This window comes from Hemitrygon akajei, chromosome 28, assembly GCF_048418815.1.
Source record: "Hemitrygon akajei chromosome 28, sHemAka1.3, whole genome shotgun sequence".
Taxonomy (NCBI): Eukaryota; Metazoa; Chordata; class Chondrichthyes; order Myliobatiformes; family Dasyatidae; genus Hemitrygon; species Hemitrygon akajei.
The window spans coordinates 12,040,962-12,067,138 of NC_133151.1; the positions used below are offsets into that span (position 1 = coordinate 12,040,962).

Genomic DNA, 26,177 nt, shown 5'->3' on the forward strand with positions numbered 1-26,177 from the left:
ACCTGGTGAGGATCTGACCCTCCCCAGGTACTTATTTTGGGGCCACCCTTGGTCGTTTTGTTCGAAGTGTTTCTGTAAGGAAGTTCAAACGGCACACACATGGGGCCATTTAGACTGATGACTCCTCCCCTTGTCGTACAGCACGGACGAGGGGCTATTCAGCCCAACGATTCTATGCTGACCCAAAGTGCTTGTTTAACAGTGATCTCATCTCGTGCTCCCCGCACTCCCGCTGACTCCCACCCCCCCCACCACACACGCACATGTTCGGTTACAGAACCAAGCCGTGATCGAGCTGGATAGGATGCGTCCTGTGTTGGATCGATTAAAAATTTGGCGAGCGTTACCGGGAACATGCCGAATTCTGTTAGCCTCCTGAGGAAGTAGGGCCGTCGGTGAGATTTCTTGGCCGTGGCATCTATGAGCTTGGCCCAGGACAGGCAGTTGGTGATCACCTGCTAGGGACCTGAACCTGTCAACCTTCTGCAGATTGCCCCATTGTGCTGGGACAGGGTTAAATCTGGTGTGGGTGGGGAACATAATGGGTCAGTTAAATGAGTTGATGGTCAGGGTTGAATCAGCTCTGGACTCTGTGTGAGACACAGCGGGATGGTCTGGACTGTGTGTGTGACACTGTGGGGCAGTCTGTACTGGGTACGAAACATTGTGGGGCGGTCTGGACTGTGTACGAGACATTGTGGAATGGTCTGGACTGTGTATAGGACATTGTGGAATGGTCTGGACTGTGTACGAGACATTGTGGGACGGTCTGGACTGTGTACGGGACATTGTGGGACGGTCTGGACTGTGTACGAGACATTGTGGGACGGTCTGGACTGTGTACGAGACATTGTGGGACGGTCTGGACTGTGTACGAGACATTGTGGGACGGTCTGGGCTCTACGAGACATTGTGGGACGGTCTGGGCTCTACGGGACATTGTGGGACGGTCTGGACTGTGTACGGGACATTGTGGGACGGTCTGGGCTCTATGAGACATTGTGGGACGGTCTGGACTGTGTACGAGACATTGTGGGATGGTCTGGACTGTGTACGGGACATTGTGGGACGGTCTGGGCTCTACGAGACATTGTGGGACGGTCTGGACTGTGTACGAGACATTGTGGGACGGTCTGGACTGTGTACGAGACATTGTGGGACGGTCTGGGCTCTACGAGACATTGTGGGACGGTCTGGACTGTGTACGAGACATTGTGGGACGGTCTGGGCTCTACGGGACATTGTGGGACGGTCTGGGCTCTACGAGACATTGTGGGACGGTCTGGGCTCTACAAGACATTGTGGGACGGTCTGGACTGTGTACGAGACATTGTGGGACGGTCTGGGCTCTACGGGACATTGTGGGACGGTCTGGGCTCTACGGGACATTGTGGGACGGTCTGGGCTCTGCGTGCAAAACTTTGCAAGAGCCCAGAACAGTCCTGCAGGTATGGTTACTAGGTTTTAATCTTTTTGAACAGGACAGGGCGAGGAGTGGGGGGATCCGTGTAGATGGGAGGGATGTGGGTGAGCACTGGTTTGAGTGTGGGGTCAGTATGAAGACAATGGACCAAAGCGCCCGTCTTTGTACGATGCTGGGAGTGGTTTGAACACAAAAGCAGTTTTCTGTGAGTGTGTGTGAGACAGAGAAAGCGAACGACATTCTGACAGACTCCTCTGGCGGTGAAAAGATGTCCTGTTTGAGGATGTGCAGGTCTGGGAGGATTACTTTAATCCGGAGAGCTAGGAAATCCTGAAGCTCTACTTTTGGGAGCCGGAGCCAGAAATTGGGTGATGATGTCGATGTCTCGTTAAAGAATTTATCTTTTCGACTTGCACTGCCTTTTTAGGGCATGTCTCATGCTGCTTGTATGTGTCTTCTGGGTGGATGGCTGTGGTGAAAGCTCCCGAGCGTGGGCGTGTTCGCTTGGACGTGTCAGAGTCGGTGGCAGCCAAGAATGGAGGGTCAGCACGGGCTAGATGGGCCAAAGGGCCTGTTTCTGTTCTCTCGTGCTCTGAGTCTAATGATCTACGCACGCAAAATGCTGGCAGAACGCAGCAGGTCAGGCAGCATCTGTAGAGGGGAATAAAGAGTCGACGTTTCGGGCCGAGACCCTTCGTCAGAGCTAAAAAGAACATAAGAAGGTGGGGGAGGGGGAGGAGTGCAAGCTAGAAGGTGATTGGTGAAACCAGGTGAGGGGGGAAGGTAAGGGAGGAGGGATGAAGTAAGACGCTGGGATGTGATAGGTGGAAGAGGTAACGGGATGAAGGAGGAATCTGATTGGAGAGGAGAGTGGACGAGGGGAGAAAGGGAAGGAGGAGGGGCACCAGAGGGAGGTGATGGGCAGATGAGGAGAAGAAAAGGGGTGAGAGAGGATCTAGATGGACAAAAGAGAGATGGGGGGGGCAAATTATTGGAGAAATCTAGTGTCCTGAGCTGCGTACATTTCTTTTTTTTTTGTAATTTATTTTTTATTGAAGTTCATCATCAAACAAACATTTCCATAAGATGTATTTCAGACATTGTACATATATATCATATAATCATATATATCACAACCCTCCACAAAGTATTTATCTGAGGTACACACTTACAGAAAAGAGTGGAGAGAAAAAACAAGCAAAAGGGAAGAACTGTGTACAAGTAGGGAGTGATCTTTTTTTTTTACAACAGATTCATTGATTTGTGAGAATAAAATCAGGCCTGTGAGGCATTATGTAGTTAAACCATTTTTCCCAGTATGAATCAAATTGTTCCACATTGGATAAAATTCTCTTACGTTTGATTGAATTTAATAGCCCATTGACATAAAAAAAAAATGAACTTTACCTTGTCCTTAGCCATCTGTATTTATCTGTCAATGCCATTGAAATTAGTAATAAAACTTAATCGATCTACTCTCTGAACAAATACGAACCAAGAAACGCGGATAATAACAAAAATGGCAACGAACGTGTGATTCCAAGGCTGAGGTCTCTAGTAGATGACCCTGCGTTGAGCTAGAGGAAATGTCTAACTGTAGGGGATAACCCCTCCTACTTGTGAGTTGAGGGCCCCCAATGCAGTATTCATAAAAGTCAGTGAACAAATCCATTACACAGAAAAGCTTTCTCTGTGTACTCCTCCTATATATATATATATGTGTGTGTGTGTGTATATATGTGTATAGATATAGAGATATATATAGATATATATAATATAAAATCCACATTATAATAAGTATTTCTCGAGATAGGTATATCACCGTGTACTTTTGCTTTCATTTAGCTTCTCAACATTTTTAAAGTTAGCTAAACCTTATGGCTCTTCTGAAGTGGGTGAGGACTGTCTTTGGGAAACTCCCGGTCTCTTCCTGATATATTTCTCTCGGCCTCCTCCCGTCTCCTGCCTTCTCGATTCTCGCACTATTTCCCAAGCGAAGCGGGATAACTCCTGAGTCAGGCTTTCCCTCGGTTTGGTGACACTGACGGGCAAACCTCTGGCCTTCATGTCTGTAGTCGCCTCTTCCACCGTCTGGTACAACCGCGTCCCGTTGTCATAAAACACTCGAAGTTTAGCAGGGTACGGAGTTTGAAATCTAATCTTATTTTGCTTTAGTACTCGCTTTACTTCAGAGTATTCTTTGCGTTTCTGCAGGACCGCGGGGGGGGGGGGGGGGGGGTAATCTTGGTCGAAATATATTAATTTATCGTCGAAAAACACTCTCTTCTTACCCCAGGCCCTTTGTAGGATCTGCGTCTTGGTGCTGTACTGAAGGAATTTAATTATTATAGAGCGTGGCTTTCTGTCCTGGGTAGGTTTCAAAACCAGCGCACGGTGCGTCCTCTCGATTTCCAGCTCCATAACCGAGGGAAGATCCAGCACGTCCCGCAGTAGCTTTTCGACAAACTCCGTCATAGACGAGCCCTCCGCTCCTTCGGGAACGTTGTAGATTCTGATATTTTTCCGCCGTGATCTTCCCTCCAGATCAAGCAGTTTACCTTCTTGGTGATGTAATATTTTTATTGTCTTGCTCAGTATCCGTTCCACGTTTTGAATGCGATCTTCCACCTTCTCGATTCGAGTCTCTGCCACCGCTATTTTTTGAATAGCGCTGGCGAGCTCTGCCTTAATATCCCGGAGCTGCTGCTTTATTTCTTTCTGGACCTCCATTATTTCTTTCAGGATTTCGAAAATATTCGCCGCTCTGCCTGAATGAGGCCCGGCAGCCGCCTCGCTAGCACGCGGTCGGGTCGGAGAGCCACTCGCTGCACTCCTCTCGGACGCAGGCTCCGCAGTGTCGCTTAAAAAAATTTCTGTTCCTTTTCCCCATTCTTGCCCCTCTTTTCAGTTCAAATATTTTTCGAAAAATATTATATTTGATGGAATAACGGGGCTTAATACGTGTTTTTCCGGAGAAGCCAGTGACTTAAGCTGCCATTCTCGACGATGACGTCACCGGAACCCCAAGCTGCGTATATTTCAATGCAAGAAGTATCGTAGGAAAGGCAGATGATAGTGCTTAAGATGAGGTAGCTGGTTTACAAACAGAGGCAATGTGAAGTGAGGAGAGGCTGTTGATAGGGCAAAATTGCAGTCAACAGGATGAGTCGCAACGTAAAAGGCGGACAAGATCGAAAAGGGTGAATACAGGACTGGAAGTGTTATATTTGAATGTGCGCAGTGTACTGAACAAGGTCGATGAACTTCCAGCACAGTTACCGACTGGCAGGTTATGATGTTGTAGGCATCACTGAATCATGGCTGAGAGATGATAGCCGGGAGCTTAATGTCCAGGGATACACAGCCTATGGAAAGGTGGGTGAGGGGGGGGGGGGGGGCTGTTGCTCTGTTGGTAAAAAATGAAATCAAATCATCAGAAAGAGGTGACAGAGGGACAGAAGATGTTGAATCATTCTGGGTAGAGCTGAGGGAACTGCGAGGGTAAAAAGACCCTGATGGGAGTTGTATACAAACAGTAGTAAGGATGTGACCTACAAATTACAATGTGAGATAGAAAATGCATTGCAAAAGGGCAATGTTACTATAGTCATGTGGGGATTTCAATATGTGGGTAGATTGGGAAAATCAAGTCGGTGTTGGATTCCAGGAAGGGGTATTTCTCAAGTGCCTATGAGATGCCTTTTTCGAGCAGCTCGTGGTGAGCCCACTAGGGGGTCAGCTATTCTGGATTGGGTGTTGTGCAATGAACCGGAATTGATTGGAGAGCTTGAAGTAAAAGAACACTAAGGGAAAAGTGATCATAATATGGTCAAATTCACCCTGACATTTGAGAGGGAGAAGCTGAAGTCAGATGTATCAGTATTACGGTGGAGTAAAGGGAATTACAGAGGCAAGAGGGAGGAGCTGGCCAGAATTGACTGGAAAGGAACACTGGCAGGGATGATGGCAGAGCAGCAATGGCTGGAATTTCTGGGAGCAATTCGAAAGGCACAGGATATGTACGTCCCAAAGAGGAAGAAGTAATCTAAAGGAAAGATGACGCAACTGTGGCTAACAAGAGAAGACAAGATGCGAAGAAATTTTTTTAGCCACAGGGTGGTGAATCTGTGGAATTTGTTACCACAGGCGGCAATGGAGGCCAAGTCATTGGGTGTATTTAAGGCAGAGATTGATAGGTATCTGAGCAGCCAGGGCATCAAGGGTTATGGTGAGAAGGCGGGGGAGTGGGACTAAATGGGAGAATGGATCAGCTCATGATAAAATGGAGGAGCAGACGCGATGGGCTGAATGGCCGACTTCTGCTCCTTTGTCTTATGGTCTTATAGTCTAAGACAAAGCTAACATAAAAGCCAAAAGAGAGGGCATACAATAGAACAAAAATTAGTGAGACATTAGAGGATTGGGAAACTTCTTAAAAAAAAAACACCAACAGAAGGCAACTAAAAAAGTCATCCAGAGGGAAAAGATGCGACACAAAAGTAAACTAGCTAATAATATTAAAGAGGATGCCAGAAGTTTTTGCAGATACTGGAAGTGTAAAAGAGAGGCGAGAGTGGATATCAGATTGCTGAAAAATGATGCTAGGAGGGGCAGTAATGGGGGACTAGGAAGCAGTACTTTGTTTCTGTCTTCTCTTTGGAAGACACAAGCAGTATGGTGGAAGTTCCAGGAGTCAGGGGTCATGAAGAGTGTGAAGTTACCATCACTAGAGAGAAGGTTCTTGGGAAACTGAGAGGTCTGAAGATGGATAAATCACCTGGACCAGATGGTGTACATCCCAGGGTTCTGAAAGAGGGGGCTGAAGAGATTGTGGAGGCATTAGTAATGATCTTTCAAGAATCACTAGATTCGGGGATGGTTCTAGAAGACAGGAAAATTACAAATGTCACTCCGCTCTTCAAGAAGGGAGGGGGGCAGAAGAAAGGAAACTATCGGCCAGTTAGTCCGACCTCAGCGGTTGGGAAGATGGTGGAGTCAATTGTTAAGGATGAGGTTTTGCGGTACTTGGAGGCACGTGATAAAATAGGCCGCAGTCTGCATGGTTTCCCCAAGGGAAAATCTTGCCTGACAAATCTGCTGGAATTCTTTGAAGAAAGAACGAGCAGGATAGGCACAGGAGAATCGGCTGATGTTGTGTACTTGGATTTTCAGAAGGCCTTTGACAAGGTGCCGCACATGAGGCTGCTTATGTGAAGCTACGAGCCCGTGGTATTCCAGGAACGATTCTAGCACGGGTAAAGCAGTGGCTGACCGGCAGGAGGCAAAGAGTGGGAATAAAGGGAGCCTTTTCTGTTTGGCAGCAAGTGGCTAGTGGTGTTCCGCAGGGGTCTGTGTCGAGACAGATCCCTTTTACGCTATATGTCAATGATTTGGATGATGGAATTGATCACTTTGCAAAGTTTGCAGACGGTACAAAGATGGATGGAGGGGCAGACAGTTTTGAGGAAATCGAGAGGCTACAGAGGGACTTGGGACAGGTCAGGAGAATGGGCAGAGAAATGGCAGATGGAAAACAGTGTGAGGAAGTTTATGGTCATGCACTTTGGTAGAAGAAATGAAAGGGTTAACTGTCTTATAAATGAAGAGAAAATGTAAAAAAAAAAGAGCACAAAGGACTTGGGAGTCTTCATGCAGTATTCCCTAAAGATTAATTTGCAGTTTGAGTCTGTGGTGAGGAAGGCAAATGCAATGTCAGCATTAATTTCGAGAGGACTGGAATATAAAAGCCAGGATGTGATGTCGAGACTTTATAAAGCACTGGGGAGGCCTCACTTGGAGTATTTGCCCCCCTTATTTTAGAAAGGATGTGCTGAAACTGGAGAGGGTTCAGAGGAGGCTCAGGAAAATGATTCCAGGGCTGAATGTCTCGTCACATGAAGAGTGTTTGATGGCTCTGGGCCTGTAGTTACTAGAATTCAGAAGAATGTGGGGTGACCTAATTGAAACCTATCGAATGATGAAAGGCTTTGATAGAGTGGATGCGGAGAGGGTGTTTCCTATAGTGGGGGAGTCTAGGACCAGAGGGCACTGATAGAGTGGACGTGGAGAGGATGTTTCCTATAGTGGGGGAGTCTAGGACCAGAGGGCACTGATAGAGTGGACGTGGAGAGGATGTTTCCTATAGTGGGGGAGTCTAGGACCAGAGGCCACAGATAGAGTGGATGCGGAGAGGGTGTTTCCTATAGTGGGGGAGTCTAGGACCAGAGGATACAGATAGAGTGGATGTGGAGAGGATGTTTCCTATAGTGGGGGAGTCTAGGACCAGAGGACACAGCCTCAGAATAGACGGACGTCCTTTTAGAACAGAGATGAAGAGAAATTTCTTTAGCCAGAGAGTGGTAAATCTGTGAAATTCTTTGCCACAGGCAGCTGTGGAGGATGTCTTACTGTATATTTAAGGCAGAGGCTGATAGATTCTTGATTGGTCAGGGCACAAAGGGATTCGGGGAGAAGGCAGGAGATTGGGGCTGAGAGGAAAACTGGATCAGCTGTGATGAAATGGTGGAGCAGATTCGATGGGCCAAATGGCCTCACTCTGCTCCTATTCATTATGGTCTTGTGGTTTAAACTGACGATCATACCCTCAGGGTGGAGGCTGCCCAGATGAAACACGAGCCTGGTCTCATAGCGGCAGTAAAGAGAGAGCCATGGACAGTGAAGTCAGAATGGGAATTTGGATTGGAATGGGTGCCGGTCCATGCCGGGTCTCACCGATGGAGAGGGTGCCACATAGTCGACTCCGACAGACTCGCAGGCGAAGCGTCGCCTCACCCGGAGGGGCTGTTAGGAGCCCTGAATGGTGGTGAGGGAGGAGGCGTAGGGGCGGGTGTGGCGCTTCTTCCACTGGCAAGGATGAGTGCCGGGGGGGAGATCAGTGGGGAGGGAACGAGGAAGTTACGTGGAGAGCGATGCCTACAGACTGCATAGAGGAGGGACGGAGGGGAAGGTGTGCCTCGTCTGGTTGTGAGAGACTATAGATAAACCATAACTGAAATGTGTAGAAGTCTTTGTTCAAGTTAAGTTTATTGTCGTCGAACTGTATACTGTCCAATGGAACAGCTTCTCTCCAAACCACGGTAAGACTGTAAGACACAGGAGCAGAGTTAGGCCATTCAGCCCATCAAGTCTGATCCACCATTCCATCATGGCTGATCCCGGATCCCACTTAAGTGTAGTCCATATAACACACAGTAATTTAGGAAAGTAAGGATAAAAATCTGCAGATGGATTACACATAAATGAAGTAAAGTGCCTCAATTAAATATTGTCAGGTACGGAACAGATTAGCCGGTGACATTTTGAATGCGATGCGGCGGGGAGTTCAGAATCCTGACGGCCTGGGGGAAGAAACTGTTTCCCATCCTGACCGTTCCTGTCTTTATGCATCGGAGTCTCCTGCCTGATGGTAGAAAGTCAAAGAGGATGGACGGGTGGGATCCTGGATAATACTAAGGGCCCTGCGTACGCAGCGCTCCTGATAAATATCCCTGATGGACAGTAGGGAGACCCCTACGATCCTCTCGGCCGTTCTCACAGTCAACTTCCGGTCCGATGCTCGGCTGCTCCCAAACCAGGTGGAGATGACGCTCTCAGTGGTGCTCCTGTAAAATTCAGTTAAGATGTTGGAGGGTGGGGGGGGGGGCCTCTCTTGCCTCTATTTCCTCAGGAAGCAAGGGCACTGCTGTGCTTCCTTAATCAGGGAGGTGATATTGAGGGACCAGGTGAGATCGTCCATTCACGCAGCAAACCACCTGGAGAGAGTGTCCAAGGAACTCCAAGAGGATCTCACTCTCCTGATATAATTTACTGCAGTTTTGATTCCTATAATGAGAGGTGACCTGATAGAGGTGTATAAGATGATGAGAGGCATTGATCGTGTGGATAGTCAGAGGCTTTTTCCCAGGACTGAAATGGTTGCCACAAGAGGACACAGGTTTAAGGTGCTGGGAGGTAGGTACAGAGGAGATGTCAGGGATAAGTTTTTTACTCAGAGAGTGGTGAGTGTGTGGAATGGGCTGCCAGCAACGGTGGTGGAGGCAGATATGATAGGGTCTTTTAAGAGGCTTTTAGATGGGTTCATGGAGCTTGGTAAAATAGAGGGCTATAGGGAAGCCTAGTAATTTCTAAGGTAGGGACATGTTCGGAACAACTTTATGGGCCGAAGGGCCTGTATTGCGCTGTAGATTTTCTATGTTTCTATGTTAACCTTAGCACTTAAGTATGGGGGCCAGGGTAGCTGTTGTCCTTTTCACAGTAAGATGGCAGGGGTTCAATTCCCGCTGCTGCCTGTGAGGAGTTTGTACATTCTCCCCGTGACTGTGTGGGTTTCCTCCGGGTGCTCCGGTTTCCTCCTCCTGTCCAACGATGTACGGGTTGGGGTTTGCAAGTTGAAGGTGTGCCATGTTGGCGCTGGATAATCCTCGGACTGTGTTGGTTATTGATGCAAACGATGCCTTTCCCTGTTTCGAGGTTAAGTTAAGTTATTATTTCGATCTTTAATCTTTCTTCAAGCAAACTTAGAGGATGACAGATTTACAATGGTCACACGAACCGACTAGCAAGAACACCTTTGGGTATTCAAATTGACAGTCACCCAAAATAAAGACCTTTTTTGTTACGTGGCTCCATCAGTATACAACTAAGGAGGGTAACGGGCACAAAACGCTGGAGGAACTCAGCAGGTCGGGCGGCATCTATGGAGGGGAATAGCCGGCCGAGACAGCGTCCTCGGGAATGGAAGGGGGAAGATGCCAGGAATAGAAGTTAAGAAGCTGGGAGGTGATTAGTGGAAAAGTGGAGGGCTGAAGAAGGAGGAATCTGATTGGAGAGGAGAATGGGCCATGGGGAGGGGGGGAGTGAAGGAGGAGGGGCATCAGCAGCCGGTGATAGGCAGGTGAGGAGAAGGAGCGTCAGAGGGGCAAATTGGGGGAGGGGTGAGGAGGGGAATATTACTGGAGTTTGGAGAAATCGATGTACATATGAGGTTGGAGGCTACCCAGACGGAATATGAAGAGTTGCCCTCCGACCTGAGCGTGGCCTCATCGTGGAAGTTAAATTGTGTACCGGTTTTATTCTTCGAAGAATAGAAGTGGCTCTCAGCCAATTTAATCTGTAATTGCTATTTGTAACTCCAGAATGATCCCTAAAAATCCCTAACAGTTTTTCCGTACACCTGTTCGTTTATGCAAATATCTCGTCAGCCAATCACGTGGCAGCGACTCCCTGCATCAAAGCGTGCTGACGCGGTCAAGAGGCTCAGTTGTTGTTCAGACCAGACATCAGATTGGGGAAGAAATGTGATCTGAGTGACTGTGACCATGGTGGTTTGAGTCTCAGAAACTGCTGATCTCCTGGGATTTTCACACACAACCATGTCTCGAGTTTGCAGAGAATGGTGTGAAAAACCAGAAAATAAAAATCCAGCGAGCGGCAGCTCTGTGGGTGAAAACGCCTGGTTAACGAGAGAGATCAGCGGGAAATGGTCAGACTGGTTCAAGCTGACAGGAAGGCGACAGTAACTCAAATAACCACACGTTACAACAGCGGCGTGCGCTTCTGAATGCACGGCATGAGGGCTACAGCAGCCCATTGCTACCTCGTACTGGAAAGGGGTACCTAATAAAGTGGCCACTGGGTGTTCCTGCCACCATGTGCTACTTGAGATTAATTTTGTTTTGCTCTGCTATAAACGCCTCTAAAGAAAACGAATCTTGGGGCAGCACGGTGGATTCGGTTAATTATGGCCGCGAGCGTGCACGTATATATAGTGTGCATGTGTATAAAGAGAGAAAATTGCTGAGATTCCCTTTTTTTATTTGGGACGCTATGCCTCTCAATTGGGACAGGAGACCGGTCCCGAACTCTTTCTAACCAGCTTCTGTCTTGTGACACCGTGATTAGATCGAGCGTTTTTTTAAAAAGCATCGACTGCGTATGTTTGTCCTCAAAGAGCAGTTGATCCCGTGTCGCTGGTAGTTGCTGAGAAACAAGCAGAAAGAGAATTCAGAACGGTTTTGCTCACTGCGGTTTCAAGCGTTCGGGCTTGGAGATGCCGGATATGGGCAGGAGTGAAAACGACAAACACGAGGAAACCTGCAGACGCTGGAAATTCAAGCAACACACACACAAAACGCTGGTGGAACACAGCAGGCCAGGCAGCATCTATAGGGAGAAGCGCTGTCGACGTTTCGGGCCGAGACCCTTCGTCAGGACTAACCGAAAGGAAAGATAGTAAGAGGTTTGAAAGTAGGAGGGGGAAATGCGAAATGATAGGAGAAGACCGGAGGGGTGTGGGGTGAAGCTGAGAGCCGGAAAGAGCAGTTAGTCCTGACGAAGGGTCTCGGCCCGAAACGTCGACAGCACTTCTCCCTATAGATGCTGGCTGGCCTGCTGCGTTCCACCAGCATTTTGGGAGTGAAAATGGAACTATTTCGCTGCTTTAACAAGTTGGGAACTATTGCTTGAATGTTGCAATGAAAACGAAGACTGGGAGGATGGAGTCATTGGAAACATTGTATGAAGGCAGTTCATTATCTGTTGCCTGTGCTGATTTTGTTCAATTACAGTCAATCATTAAAAAGAAAACAGGGCAGGTGAATGGACTGAAGATGTCCACGATGCTGGTTAAGTTTTCCCAAGCCCACCCTGTGGGCCGACCTGCCTCCGGTGCAGCAGGAAGTTAGTTCTCGGGGTCAGAGCGAGGCAGCAAATCAGGAACACGTAGCACTGTTTGTCCGTGGCTGGCCAGCCCACTGTGCGTTAAACTGGGCGAAGACTCGCCCGTCCTTTGTGCCGTGCTATTTATAAATCTTTGGCCATTTATAGAAATGTTATTGTTTTTCTCAGTCCCGCCTCAGCAAAAAAAAAAATCAAACAAATTTCCCGTCGCATAAGTCGACGTTGATAAATCTGATTTTGAACTAGTCAGGGCTCACTAAACCCACAGGGTCTTCTGCTTGTCTAACCAATCAGATCTATTTACGGTAGGACCATTTAAGGGATTCTTAGATACGATCATTGTAGTGAGAAATTGAAGGATTATGGACAGTACAGGAGGGAACCCAGCTACTTAACCCTAGCCTAATCGCAGGACAATTTACGATGAACAATTAACTTACCAACCAGTACGTCTTTGGAAGCCAGGGCACCCAGAGGAGACCCACGTGCTCGCGGGGCAAATTTATTCTGGAGGATGCTGGAATTAAACTCTGAATTCTGACGTCCTGAGTTGCGATAGTGTCGGGATAACCGCTGCGCCCTCCTGCTGTCCCAAGCAAAGCAAATCTTTTTTGGGGACAAGTTTAGAGAGGGATCCCGGTCGGCATGGATGAGTCGGGCCGAATGGCCTGTGTAACTGGACGGCACATCGCCTCAGGACCGAACCAGTCTGGGGAATCTCTTCTGGACTGCGTCCAGCCCTCCCTTAGACAAAGGGTCACGCACAAAACGCCGGAGGAACTTGGCAGGCTAGGCGGCATCTGTGGGAAAGAGTGAACCGTCGGCATTTCGGGCCGAGACCCTTCGTCAGGGCTCTGGCTCGAAACGTCGACCGCGTACTCTTTCCCTTAGATGCCACCTGACCTGCCCGGTTCCTCCAACGTTTTGTGCGTGACACTTTGGATTTCCAGCGTCTGCGGACTTCCTCACTTTTCTGCTTTAAACAAAGGGTCCCGGGCTGGACTGGGATCCGTCACTGGGCTGGGATTGGAATATTCTTTGCTCCATGACTTTTCCCCAGGAACACACTGCTGGCGTGATGGTAGCATTAGGGATGCTTAAGTGATTTAGACAGACACATAGATGACAGAAAAATGGAGGCTATATGGGAGGGAAGGGTTAGGTTGATCTTGGAGTAGGTTAAAAGGTCAGCACAAGATTGCGGGCCGAAAGGCCTGTACTGTGATGTAATGCTCTTTATGTTCTCTCACCCGACGCTGTGGAATGGAGCGAGGGCGTGCTGAAATTGCACAATTTGAGGGAGGATGTTGGGCAAGTCACTTCAGAGCACGGGGGATGAGTGCACGGAAGGATTAGTACGTGTTCTTCCCGTGGGGCACAGGGGCAGAATGGGGCCTTTCAGCCCATCGAGTCTGCTCCGCCATTCCATCGCGGCTGACTGACTATCCCTCCCGACCCCATTCTCCTGCCTGCTCCCCGCAACCTTTGACGCCCTGGCGAATCAAGAACCTGTCAACCTCTGCTTTAAATATACCCAAATGAGTTGGTTTTCACAGCCATCTGTGGTAGCGAATTCCTCAGATTCACCAACCTGTAGCCAAAGAAATTCCTCCTTGTCTGTGTTCCTCTATTTCTGAGGCTGTGCCCTCTGGTCCAAGACCCCCCCCCCCCCCGTTATTGGAAACATCATCCCCATGTCCACTCTATCTAGGCCTTTCAATATTTGATAGTTTCCAGTGAGATTCCCCCCCCCCCCCCACCCTCGTTCTTCTAAACTCCAGTGAGTACAGGCCCCAAAGCCACCAAACAAACACTCCTCACATGTTAACCCTTTCATCCCCGGGATCATTCTCAGAAAGTTTCTCTGTCGAGCCTTTTTGTTAATGGTAGAGCCTCCCAAGTGAGGCTCCCTCTGTTGGTGGGAGTCGACCATGGATGTTGCGTCTTAGCTGTCTAGATTCGTAAGCCTGGGTAGAACGATATGGAGGGCAAGCTGTTCCCCGTGTAGCGAGCTCCCCCTCAACACGATGAACCCAAAGGAACGGCAGACACCGATACAGTTTGGCACCAGCAGCGCCCTTAGGGAATCCAGCTCCAGAATTTTCTCTCGGGGTTCACTCCCGAATCCTGTGCCGTGAGCGGGTACAGCCGCAAGGCAGCGGAGGTTTGAGATCAGAGATTTCCTACCCCTAGATGAGCTGCCAGCTGGCCAGTCATCGGCACTGGACTTGGCCGCGAGCGGCCCCCGCGTTCGAATCCCGCCGGCTCCTTGCACGCTCTCCCGCTCTCCACCCCCGCCAGGTTGGACGTTGAGCTAGCAACTTGGCCTCATTTTTTAAAAAACTGTCAAATGCTACGGAGGCGGGGAGAAATACCACCCGATGCCCCACAAGGGTCGAAAAGAAGCAACTGGATGGCCTGCCAACCGCGGCTGACGAGCCCCATCTACCCGAAGCGACGGGTTTTAAGGCTCCAGTAACCCGCTTCTGTCAGTAGAAGCGGTTCCGCCGGGCTTAGTAGCTAAGCCACACGTGAAGTCCAGGAGCTGGGCCTGGTTGTCAGGGGTGTTTGAAACGCACGCCATTGGGAGCATTTAATAGAGAGTGGGAGCTGGTCCCCATTGCCAGCCCCCGGCTATAAACAACCTTAAGGAGATTCGAGATCCTGCAAAGTAAAGAGGCCAGGATCCAGGACATTGAAAAAGTGTTAACTGTAGAGTTGTTGATGAGAACGAAAAACCTCTCTTGTCCATCCTCTGCAAAGCCTCCACACTGTCCGAGAAGCAAAGGGAATGATTAAGGAAGAGGGGCTGAGTGAGTGGGAATGATGGTGGCGTCGGAAACAGAGCACTGGAAAAATTGGGAAGCCATCTTTGGTGCGGAGCAGGGCTTCCCAACCTGGGGCCTGCAGACCCCTTGATTAATGGTGGCAGTCCACGGCCCAAAAAAAAATGTTTAGAGGGAACAAAAGACCTAAACAGAGAGAGATGGGGTAGTTCTGATGTTGGGGTGTAGCGTAGCAAGCGGTGGAGATAATCTGCCGGGTTTTGTCACGGGAGGCTTTGAACACAGGACGAAGTTGGTCTTCAGGTGAGACCGCGCTGGGAGTATTGTCCTGGCTTTTGGGAGGCTCTGGTGTCCACCTACCTCCCCCCTTTCCTTTCCAGTCCCGACGGTAGACCTTGGCCCGAAGCGTCGACCGTTTATTCCTTTCCTGACCTGCTGAGTCCCTCCAGCGTTTTGTGTGCGTTCCTCCGGATTTCCAGCGTCCTCAGAACCTCTTGCGTTCAGCGTTTGGATTAACGAGAGACGTTAGCTTTATCGCATCGAAACGCGGTGAAATGTGTCCACAAGTCGGATCGGCGAGGAATACGCTGGGCTGGGGGAGGGGGTCAGCCCATAAGCGTCTGACACCAACGTGGCACGCCTGCAGCTTATTAACCCTAACCGGTACGTCTTTGGACTGTGGGAGGAAACCCACGCGGTCACGGGGAGAACGTAGAAACTCCTGACAGGCAGTGGCAGGAATCGGACATCAATCAGTGATGGCCGTGTTTGGGAGTGTTCTGCCAGTCCTGCCAAAGGCTGAAACGTCAACTGTGGTCTTTTCCACAGACACTGCCTGGCCTGCTGAGTTCCTCCAGCATTTTGTGTGTGTGTGTGTTGCTCTGGATTTCCAGCGTCTGCGGACTTTCGCTTGTTTGTGATTGGGAGTATTGTTGGCGGTTTTAGTCAGCTAGCCTTAGGAAGGATTTGTTTGAGAGCTGATTAACCGCCGCTTCCTTTGTTTGGAAGTCCCGGCAGCTCATGGAGATCTGTGTCCTGATCCCCTTAAACCTGCCAATTCACTGGGAACTTTATTCTGCCACCTAGATTAAAAGTGATTTAAAAATGTTGTTAGGAGCCCTCTGCGTTAGTCTGGATGGTTGTACAGCCTAGAAACAGGCCCTTTGGCCCAACTGGTCCATACTGACCCAGATATCTCAGCTAATTCCACTTGCCCACATTTGGCCTATATCCCTTTAAACACTGAGTGAAGGCGGGATGCTAGAGTACAGGAAATGGGATGTTTTGTTGAAGTTGCGTAAGACACCAGTGAGGCCCAATTTGGAGTACTGTGTGCAGTTTTGGCTGCCTACCTACAGGAAAGATGTAAGCAAGGCTGAAACAGCGCAGAGAAATTTTACAAGGATGTAGCCGGGTCTGGAGGACCTGAGTTATAAGGAAAGATTGAACAGGTTAGAACATTATTCCTTGGAACATAGAAGATTGAGAGGGGATTTGATAGAGGTATACAAAGTTAAGAGGGTTAGAGATAGGGTAAATGCAAGCAGGCTTTTTCCACTGAGGTTGGGTGGGACTACAACCAGAGGTCATGGGTTAAGGGTGAAAGGTGAGAAGTTTAAGGGGAACACGAGGGGAAACTTCTTCACTCGGAGGGTGGTGAGAGTGTGGATTGAGCTGCCAGCACAAGTGGTGCATGAGAGCTCGATTTCAACATTTAAGAGAAGTTTAGACAGGTACACGGATGGGAGGGGTATGGAGGACTGAGGCGGATTGATGGGAGCAGGCAGTTTAAACGGCTTCGGTATTGTCTAGATGGGCCAAATGGCCTGTTTCTGTGCTGTCCTTTTCCATGACTCTGCCTGCGTTTGGCCGACATCCCTCAGGCCTAAGCCTTTCCCTAACCTTGTACCCATCCAACTGCCTTTTAAATGGTGTTAATCGAAAGATAAAGACTTGAAGATTGTCTGTCACACGTGTATCGAAACAGGCGGTGAACTGCGTCGCTTGTGCCAGCAGCCGCCGCATTCCGACATTTCCTGCGCCAGTGTAGCACGCCCACATCTTCCTAACCCTAACCTGTGCGCCCTTGGGCTGTGGGTGGAGACCCCCGCGGTCACGGGGAGGGCGTACGGACTGCACACGGCCAGCGGCGGGAATCGAGCCCCGATCGCCAGCACTGTGAAGCGCAAACGCTGACGGCTGGGCTACCGTCCCGCACCGCACCAACCACAGCCCTGGCAGCTTGCTCCACGTTCCGACCTCCCTCGGGGTGAAAGCATTGCCAGTCGGGTCCGACTAATTCTCCCCCCCTCCCACCTTAAACCCGCAACCCTATTAAACCATTCCAAAAACGATTTATAGCCATTATATATAAACAGCTCATGAATTTACCAACGATGTCTAATGATAAGGTTAAACGTGCTTGGGAATTGGAACTTCGAGAGTCACGTTCAGATGATCAGTGGAATAAAATTTATCATTTAGTTAACAATTCATCTATTTGCACCCGTCACTCCTCGATTCAGTTCAAGGCGGTGCATATGTCAAAAGGTAAACTAGCACATTTTTTCTAATACAAATCCCACCTGTGATAGATGCAACACTGAAGTGGCTACCTTAACTTGTATGTTTTGGTCTTGTATAAAGTTAAATAATTTTTGGAGAGATGTTTTTAGAATGTTATCAAAAGACATTGTAGACAAATTCACCTACCTCACCTACCTCGGAAGCAAAATCAGTAAATCAGGAGGTACAGCTGAGGACATCAGAGCAAGGATCGGAAAAGCCCAACATGCCTTCACAACCCTGCGACCTGTTTGGAGATCTACGGCCATCTCTGTCAAAACTAAGCTCCGTATATTCAGCTCCAGTGTGAAAGCCATCCTGCTATATGGATCCGAAACATGGAGAATCACTAACACCAGCTGCAACAAGATCCAGACCTTTCTCAGCAAATGCCTCCGGCAGATCCTCCGCCTCAAGTGGTACGACAGAGTGTCAAACCTAGACCTACGGAAGAGAGCAAACCAAGAGCCCATTGTATTCCAGATAAGGAGGAGGAAGTGGAGATGGGTCGGCCACACCTTGAGGAAGAGCCAGTCGAATGTCACTCGACAATCACTCGAATGGAATCCACAAGGGAAGAGAAGAAGAGGTCGCCTAAAGCAAACCTGGAGGCGTAGGCTTTTGGATGAACTGAAAGCCGCCGGCCAAACTTGGGAGACTGCAAAAACTTCTGCTAGAGATCGCAGGAAAGTGGAGGACTTTTGTTGAGGTCCTATGCTCCATAAGGAGTGAAAAGGATTAAAGAGATCAAAAGTCATAGGTTTGGACCTACAACCTAATTCACTTACGGCAATCTTTGGGATCGCTCCGAAGGAAGTAGGAAAAGTTCCTGCTTCCGCTCAACATATTGTATCTTTTGCAACTTTACTGGCTAGGAGAGCTATTTTGTTGTATCGGAAAGATCCTCATCTGCCTATTGTTTTTTCCCCGGCTCTCCTCCATTATGTCGCGTTTCAGCTTGGAGAAAATTAGAAGTCGGACGTTCGATACATCTGTAAAATTTGAGCAAACCCGGCCACCTTTCATTCAATATTTTCATATGATTTAAATTCTTTTTTACTTTTTTAGGTAATCTTTTTCTTCTCCATGATGTTTCAGATTTGACCAGAAGGACTTTTCCCTTTTTTTAAAAAAATAATTATATCCTCAAATGGACTGCCCAGTCTTTTTTCTTTTAGGTTAGTTTAGTGGGGGTTTTTTTTCTCAACAGTAGAAATTTTGAGTCTTTTTTTTATGAATTGTTAAGAGGAGTTGTGGTTCTTTTTATATCTGAGCTCAATACTATACTATATATGATTTTGACAGTCTATATTCCTTTCTTTGTACTTTTATTGAAATATGTATCTGATATAACTTCTCCTCTAACTTGTATTGATTCTAATTTTTTTAAATCAATAAAAAAAGATTGAAAATGAAAAACCTGTGCCCTCTAGCTCTCGACTCCCCAGCCCTGAGAGAAAGGCTGTGAGGGTTCTCACTATCTGTGGGCATTCACAACTGTCTACACCCTTCATGATTTTATCAGAATTATTGATGGATGGTGTGAAATTTGTTGTTTTGCAGCAGGAGTGCAGTCCAATATATACATATTACTGCAAATTACAGTAAGATATATAACCAAAGTTCAAAGTAATTTTTCTCAGAATACAAATACATCACCACGTACAACTCTGAGATTCATCTTCCTGTGGGCATCCTCAGCCAGTCTATAGAATCGTAACTGTAAACGGGATCAATGAAAGATCAACCAGAGTGCAGAAGACAACAAACTGTGCAAATGCAAATATAAATAAACAGCAATAAATAACGGCAGCATGAGGTAAAGAGTCCTTGAGGTGAGATCGTTGGTTGTCGGAACATCTCGAGTGAGTGTCCTGCCGAAGGGTCTCGGCCCCAAACCGTCGACTGTTCACTCTTTTCCACAGATGCTGCCCGGCCTGCTGAGTTCCTCCAGCACTTTGTGAGTTCTGCTCTGGATTTTCAGCATCCGCAGATTATCTCTTTGTTTGTGAGGGTGGTTGTTCCCTTTTGCTCAGGAGCCTGATGGCTGAGGGGTAGTAACTGTTCCTGAACCTGGTGGTGTGGGTCCTGAGGCTCCTGTACCTCCTTCCTGATGGTTGAGGGGTGATAACTGTTCCTGAACCTGGTGGTGTGAGTCCTGAGGCTCCTGTACCTCCTTCCTGATGGTTGAGAGGTGATAACTGTTCCTAAACTTGGTGGTGCGAGTCCTGAGGCTCCTGTACCTTCTACCTGATGGCGGCAGTGAGAAGAGAGCACGGCCTGGGTGGTGGGGGTCCCTGATGGCGGCAGCGAGAAGAGAGCATGGCCTGGGTGGTGGGGTCCCTGATGACGGCAGCAGTGAGAAGAGAGCGTGGCCTGGGTGGTGGGGGTCCCTGATGGCGGCAGCAGTGAGAAGAGAGCACGGCCTGGGTGGTGGGGGTCCCTGATGGCGGCAGTGAGAAGAGAGCACGGCCTGGGTGGTGGGGGTATCTGATGGCAGCAGTGAGAAGAGAGCACGGCCTGGGTGGTGGGGGTCCCTGATGGCGGCAGCAGTGAGAAGAGAGCATGGCCTGGGTGGTGGGGGTCCCTGATGGCGGCAGTGAGAAGAGAGCACGGCCTGGGTGGTGGGGGTCCCTGATGGCGGCAGCAGTGAGAAGAGAGCATGGCCTGGGTGGTGGGGGTCCCTGATGGCGGCAGTGAGAAGAGAGCACGGCCTGGGTGGTGGGGTCCCTGATGACAGCAGTGAGAAGAGAGCACGGCCTGGGTGGTGGGGGTCCCTGATGACGGCAGTGAGAAGAGAGCACGGCCTGGGTGGTGGGGGTCCCTGATGACAGCAGTGAGAAGAGAGCATGTCCTGGGTGGTGGGGTCCCTGATGACAGCAGTGAGAAGAGAGCACGGCCTGGGTGGTGGGGGTCCCTGATGACGGCAGTGAGAAGAGAGCACGGCCTGGGTGGTGGGGGTCCTGATGACGGCAGTGAGAAGAGAGCACGGCCCGGGTGGTGGGGGTCCCTGATGACAGCAGTGAGAAGAGAGCACGGCCTGGGTGGTGGGGGTCCCTGATGGCGGCAGCAGTGAGAAGAGAGCACGGCCTGGGTGGTGGGGGTCCCTGATGACGGCAGTGAGAAGAGAGCACGGCCTGGGTGGTGGGGGTCCCTGATGACGGCAGTGAGAAGAGAGCACGGCCTGGGTGGTGGGGTCCCTGATGACGGCAGTGAGAAGAGAGCACGGCCTGGGTGGTGGGGTCCCTGATGACGGCAGTGAGAAGAGAGCACGGCCCGGGTGGTGGGGGTCCCTGATGACAGCAGTGAGAAGAGAGTATAGCCTGGGTGGTGGGGGTCCCTGATGACAGCAGTGAGAAGAGAGCACGGCCCGGGTGGTGGGGGTCCCTGATGACAGCAGTGAGAAGAGAGTATAGCCTGGGTGGTGGGGGTCCCTGATGACAGCAGTGAGAAGAGAGCATGGCCTGGGTGGTGGGGGTCCCTGATGGCAGCAGTGAGAAGAGAGCACGGCCTGGGTGGTGGGGGTCCCTGATGACAGCAGTGAGAAGAGAGCACGGCCTGGGTGGTGGGGTCCCTGATGACAGCAGTGAGAAGAGAGCATGGCCTGGGTGGTGGGGGTCCCTGATGACAGCAGTGAGAAGAGAGCATGGCCTGGGTGGTGGGGGTCCCTGATGACAGCAGTGAGAAGAGAGCATGGCCTGGGTGGTGGGGGTCCCTGATGACGGCAGTGAGAAGAGAGCGTGGCCTGGGTGGGGGGGGGTCCCTGATGACAGCAGTGAGAAGAGAGCACGGCCTGGGTGGTGGGGGTCCCTGATGGCGGCAGCAGTGAGAAGAGAGCACGGCCTGGGTGGTGGGGGTCCCTGATGACAGCAGTGAGAAGAGAGCATGGCCCGGGTGGTGGGGGTCCCTGATGACAGCAGTGAGAAGAGAGCACGGCCTGGATGGTGGGGGTCCCTGATGACAGCAGTGAGAAGAGAGCACGGCCTGGGTGGTGGGGGTCCCTGATGACAGCAGTGAGAAGAGAGCACGGCCCGGGTGGTGGGGGTCCCTGATGGCAGCAGTGAGAAGAGAGCATGGCCTGGGTGGTGGGGGTCCTGATGACAGCAGTGAGAAGAGAGCACGGCCCGGGTGGTGGGGGTCCCTGATGACAGCAGCAGTGAGAAGAGAGCACGGCCTGGGTGGTGGGGGTCTCTGATGGCAGCAGTGAGAAGAGAGCACGGCCTGGGTGGTGGGGGTCTCTGATGACAGCAGTGAGAAGAGAGCACGGCCTGGGTGGTGGGGGTCCCTGATGGCAGCAGTGAGAAGAGAGCACGGCCTGGGTGGTGGGGGTCTCTGATGGCAGCAGTGAGAAGAGAGCACGGCCTGGGTGGTGGGGGTCTCTGATGATGGATGCTGCTTTCCTACGACGGCATTTCATACAGATGGTTGGGAGGGCTTTATCTGTGTTGTACTGGGTTGAATCTACTACTTTTGTAGGATTTTCTGTTCAAGGGCATTGATGTTTCCATACCTGGCTGTGATGCACCATTGAAGTTTGTCAAAAATATAATATATTTACTATTATAAATTTGGGTGGCAGATGGAGATACGTCTCCACCAAAAGAGGTGTAAGACGCTCCTTCCCTCCGCTAGCCTGAAGGTCTCCCTGGGGCAAGGTGTAGCTCCTGCTTAGCCCCCCCCCCCCCCCCCCGAGCAGGGTCAGATGAAACCATGGGGGCAAGTGGTGGACGGTCGTACAAGCAGCCGGTGCAGATAACAAGTCCTGGTTCTGTGACCACTGATGCCAGGGAGACAATCCCTGGAGAGTATTGATAATGGCTGGGCTCACCCGTCCTGTAAAGGCACTGCCCAGAAAAAGGCAATAGCAAACCACTTCCGTAGGAAGAATTCGCCAAGAACAATCATGGTCACGGATAGAGAAAAGAGCTTATTAGAAACTCTCACAGTAGAGCCAGATGGAGGGCCAAGATTGCCCATGTCAAATGACACGGCATATAATGATAATACTAAATACATAAAATTAAATAAAGAGCAAAAACAGTGAGGTAGTATTCATGGGTTCAATGTCTATTCAGATGGCAGAAGGAAAGAAGCTGTTCCTGAATCGCTGAGTGTGTGTCTTCAGGCTCCTGTACCCCCTCCCTGATGGCAGAGGGGAAGAAGCTGTTCCTGAATCGTTGAGTGTGTGTCTTCAGGCTCCTGTACCTCCTCCCTGATGGCAGAGGGGAAGAAGCTGTTCCTGAATCGTTGAGTGTGTGCCTTCAGGCTCCTGTACCTCCTCCCTGATGGCAGAGGGGAAGAAGCTGTTCCTGAATCGTTGAGTGTGTGTCTTCAGGCTCCTGTACCTCCTCCCTGATGGCAGAGGGGAAGAAGCTGTTCCTGAATCGTTGAGTGTGTGCCTTCAGGCTCCTGTACCTCCTCCCTGATGGCAGAGGGGAAGAAGCTGTTCCTGAATCGTTGAGTGTGTGCCTTCAGGCTCCTGTACCTCCTCCCTGATGGCAGAGGGGAAGAAGCTGTTCCTGAATCGTTGAGTGTGTGCCTTCAGGCTCCTGTACCTCCTCCCTGATGGCAGAGGGGAAGAAGCTGTTCCTGAATCGTTGAGTGTGTGTCTTCAGGCTCCTGTACCTCCTCCCTGATGGCAGAGGGGAAGAAGCTGTTCCTGAATCGCTGAGTGTGTGCCTTCAGGCTCCTGAACCTCCTCCCTGATGGTAACAATGAGAAGAGGGCATGTCCTGGGTGGTGGGGGTCCTTAATGATGTCCTCGCTGCTGCCCACAGTGGAGTCAGCGATAAGACCAGCTACAATGCTCTCTACGGTAGGGATTTGCTGGAGCTGTAAGCAGACACGGCGACCTCGATCTCACTTATGAGCCGCAAAGCACGGAGTCCGCCACGCAACCGATCGGCGACGGGACCGCCTTTGAGTCTGAGAGGCCGCTAGGGCATCAACAAGTTGGGCCCAGGATGGATCTTCAGAGATGTTTCCACCCAGGACCTTCAAACTGCTCACCCTTCCCTCTGCCGACCCCTCAGTGAGGACCTCTTTGAGATCACTCCTCAGTCTCCTGCACTCGACTGGGCAAAGTCCGAGCTTGCCTGACCTCCCTCTGCCACCCTGCCCCTCGTAAAATAATTTTTGAATCTCCTCTGCACTTCCCGCGGCTTAAAGGCACCCTCCCAGGGTGACCGGAGCCAAATTTGGTTCCGTGGCTCGGAAAGGAAGTGTGGGAAATGGGAGAGCGGTGGTGGGGAGGGTGTCGATGGTTAGAGGAGATTCTGTAGACCTGAAGGACACTCCGGTACCAGGGGTCAGGGTGTCTCATATTGGGGTCCACAGCGTTCTCAGGGGGGAGGGGGAGCAGCCAGAGGTTCTGGAGGTCCATGTGAGTTTGGAAGTCACGGCCCAAAAGTCAAACCCCAAAAGTCCGAAGTTGGAGGCCTGGTGTCTGGGAGTCCGAGGACAGGGACTGGAGGCCCTGAGGCGGCTTGTCCTGGAGTTGGAGGCCCGCTATCTGGGAGTACGGGGCAGGGACTGGAGGCCCTGCGGCGGCCCGTCCTGGGACTGGAGGCCCGGTGTCTGGGAGTACGGGGCAGGGACTGGAGGCCCTGAGGCAGCCTGTACTGGGACTGGAGACCCAGTGTCTGGGAGTCCGAGGACAGGGACTGGAGGCCCTGAGGCGTCTTGTCCTGGAGTTGGAGGCCCGGTGTCTGGGAGTACGGGGCAGGGACTGGAGACCCTGAGGCAGCCTGTACTGGGACTGGAGACCCAGTGTCTGGGAGTCCAAGGACAGGGACTGGAGACCCTGGGGTGGCCTGTCCTGGGACTGGAGGCCCGGTATCTGGGAGTACGGGGCAGGGACTGGAGGCCCTGAGGCGGCCTGTCCTGGAGTTGGAGGCCCGCTATCTGGGAGTACGGGGCAGGGACTGGAGGCCCTGAGGCAGCCTGTACTGGGACTGGAGACCCAGTGTCTGGGAGTCCGAGGACAGGGACTGGAGGCCCTGAGGCGTCTTGTCCTGCAGTTGGAGGCCCGGTGTCTGGGAGTACGGGGCAGGGACTGGAGACCCTGAGGCAGCCTGTACTGGGACTGGAGACCCAGTGTCTGGGAGTCCAAGGACAGGGACTGGAGACCCTGGGGTGGCCTGTCCTGGGACTGGAGGCCCGGTGTCTGGGAGTCCGAGGACAGGGACTGGAGGCCCTGAGTCTGGGAGTCCGAGGACAGGGACTGGAGACCCTGGGGCACCCTGTCCTGAGATTGGAGGGCTTTTTGTGAGGGTGGGTCGGTGGAAGAACAGCCTGCCTCGTTGCTGCTTGTGTTGTTCTCCTGAATGTTGCGGGCGTGCTACGTAGGTGCTTGCCGGCTGCCCCCAGCACACAGCTTTGCTTTGTGTTGACAGTTAACGCAGACGATGCATTTCACCGTACGCTTTGCTGCACAGAAATAGGCCCTTCGACCCGCCTAATACGTGCTGACCCACTATTCTGCCCAGTCCCCTTGATCTGCACCTGACTCATAGCCCTTCATAGCCCTCCCATCCATGTACCGATCCAATCTTAAATGCTGAAATCGGACCCTCATCCTCCACTCCCGCTCCACTCTCGAGAGGAGAAGCTCCCCTTCCTGTTCCCCTTCACCCTTGACCCACACCTCTAGTTCGAGTCTCACCCAGCCTCAGTGGAGGAAGCCTGCCTGTAAATACCCTATCTATACCCCTCATAATTTTGTACACCTCTTGTCAAATCTCCCCTCTCTTCTTCCGTGCTCCAGGCAACAAAGATTCGAAGTAAATTTATTATCAATGCATGTCTGTGTCACCATGTACGACCCTGAGATTAATTTTCGCGCGTGAATTCGCAGTAAATCGAAATAAACAATAGTGATAAACAATAAACAAATTACACACAGCAAAGAATGGACAAACAACCAACGTGCAAAAGCTAACAAACTCTGACAGTACGAAGAAGAAAAGAACAAAATAATAAATAAATAAGCAATAAATATCGAGAACATTGCAGATGAAGTTGAGTGGTTATCCACTTTGGTTCAGGAGCCTGATGGTTGAGGGGTAGTAACTGTCCCTGAACCTGGTGGTGTGAGTCCTGAGGCTCCTGTACCTCCTTCCTGATGGCAGTAGCGAGAAGAGAGTATGGCCTGGGTGGTGGGGGTCCCTGATGATGGATGCTGGGGAGGGCTTTACCCACAATGGACTGGGCCATAGCCGCTACTTTTTGTAGGATTTTCCGTTCAAGGGCATTGGCGTTTCCATACCAGGCTGTGGCGCAGCCAGTCAATACACTCCCTCACCCACACATCTATAGAAGTCTCTCAAAGTTTTAGATGTCACGCTGAATCTTCACAAGCTCAATATGTGCTCAATCTCATCGATATCTTTCCTGTAGGTCGGTGAGCAGAACGGCGCACGGTACTCCAACAAATTAGGCCTCACTCATGCCGTAACCAATTTCAACATTATCTGATTAAGATTCTGAATCTGAGAGGCACAGGAATGAGTTGCTGGCTCTCTGTCTCCGTGGTAACCAGTGGGGCAGCTGGTTCCCCCACCCCGAGAAGCTAGCGGGGACCAGGGTGGGGATTGGCGCAGGGCCCCACCGTCGAAGTCTGGCGTGACTCAGCGTGCTACCAGGGTTTGAAAGGAGCATTTGAGCTGATTCACCCAAATTCGCCTGCCGAGCCACCAGCAGCCATG

General features: G+C 50.7%; 1 protein-coding gene across 1 annotated transcript in view; it reads left to right on the forward strand.

The window, feature by feature from the left end:
• The window catches only part of LOC140717682 (1-phosphatidylinositol 4,5-bisphosphate phosphodiesterase beta-3-like), a 112,639-nt gene that overhangs the window by 48,692 nt on the left and 37,770 nt on the right, over window positions 1-26,177 (forward strand). The window lies entirely within an intron of this gene.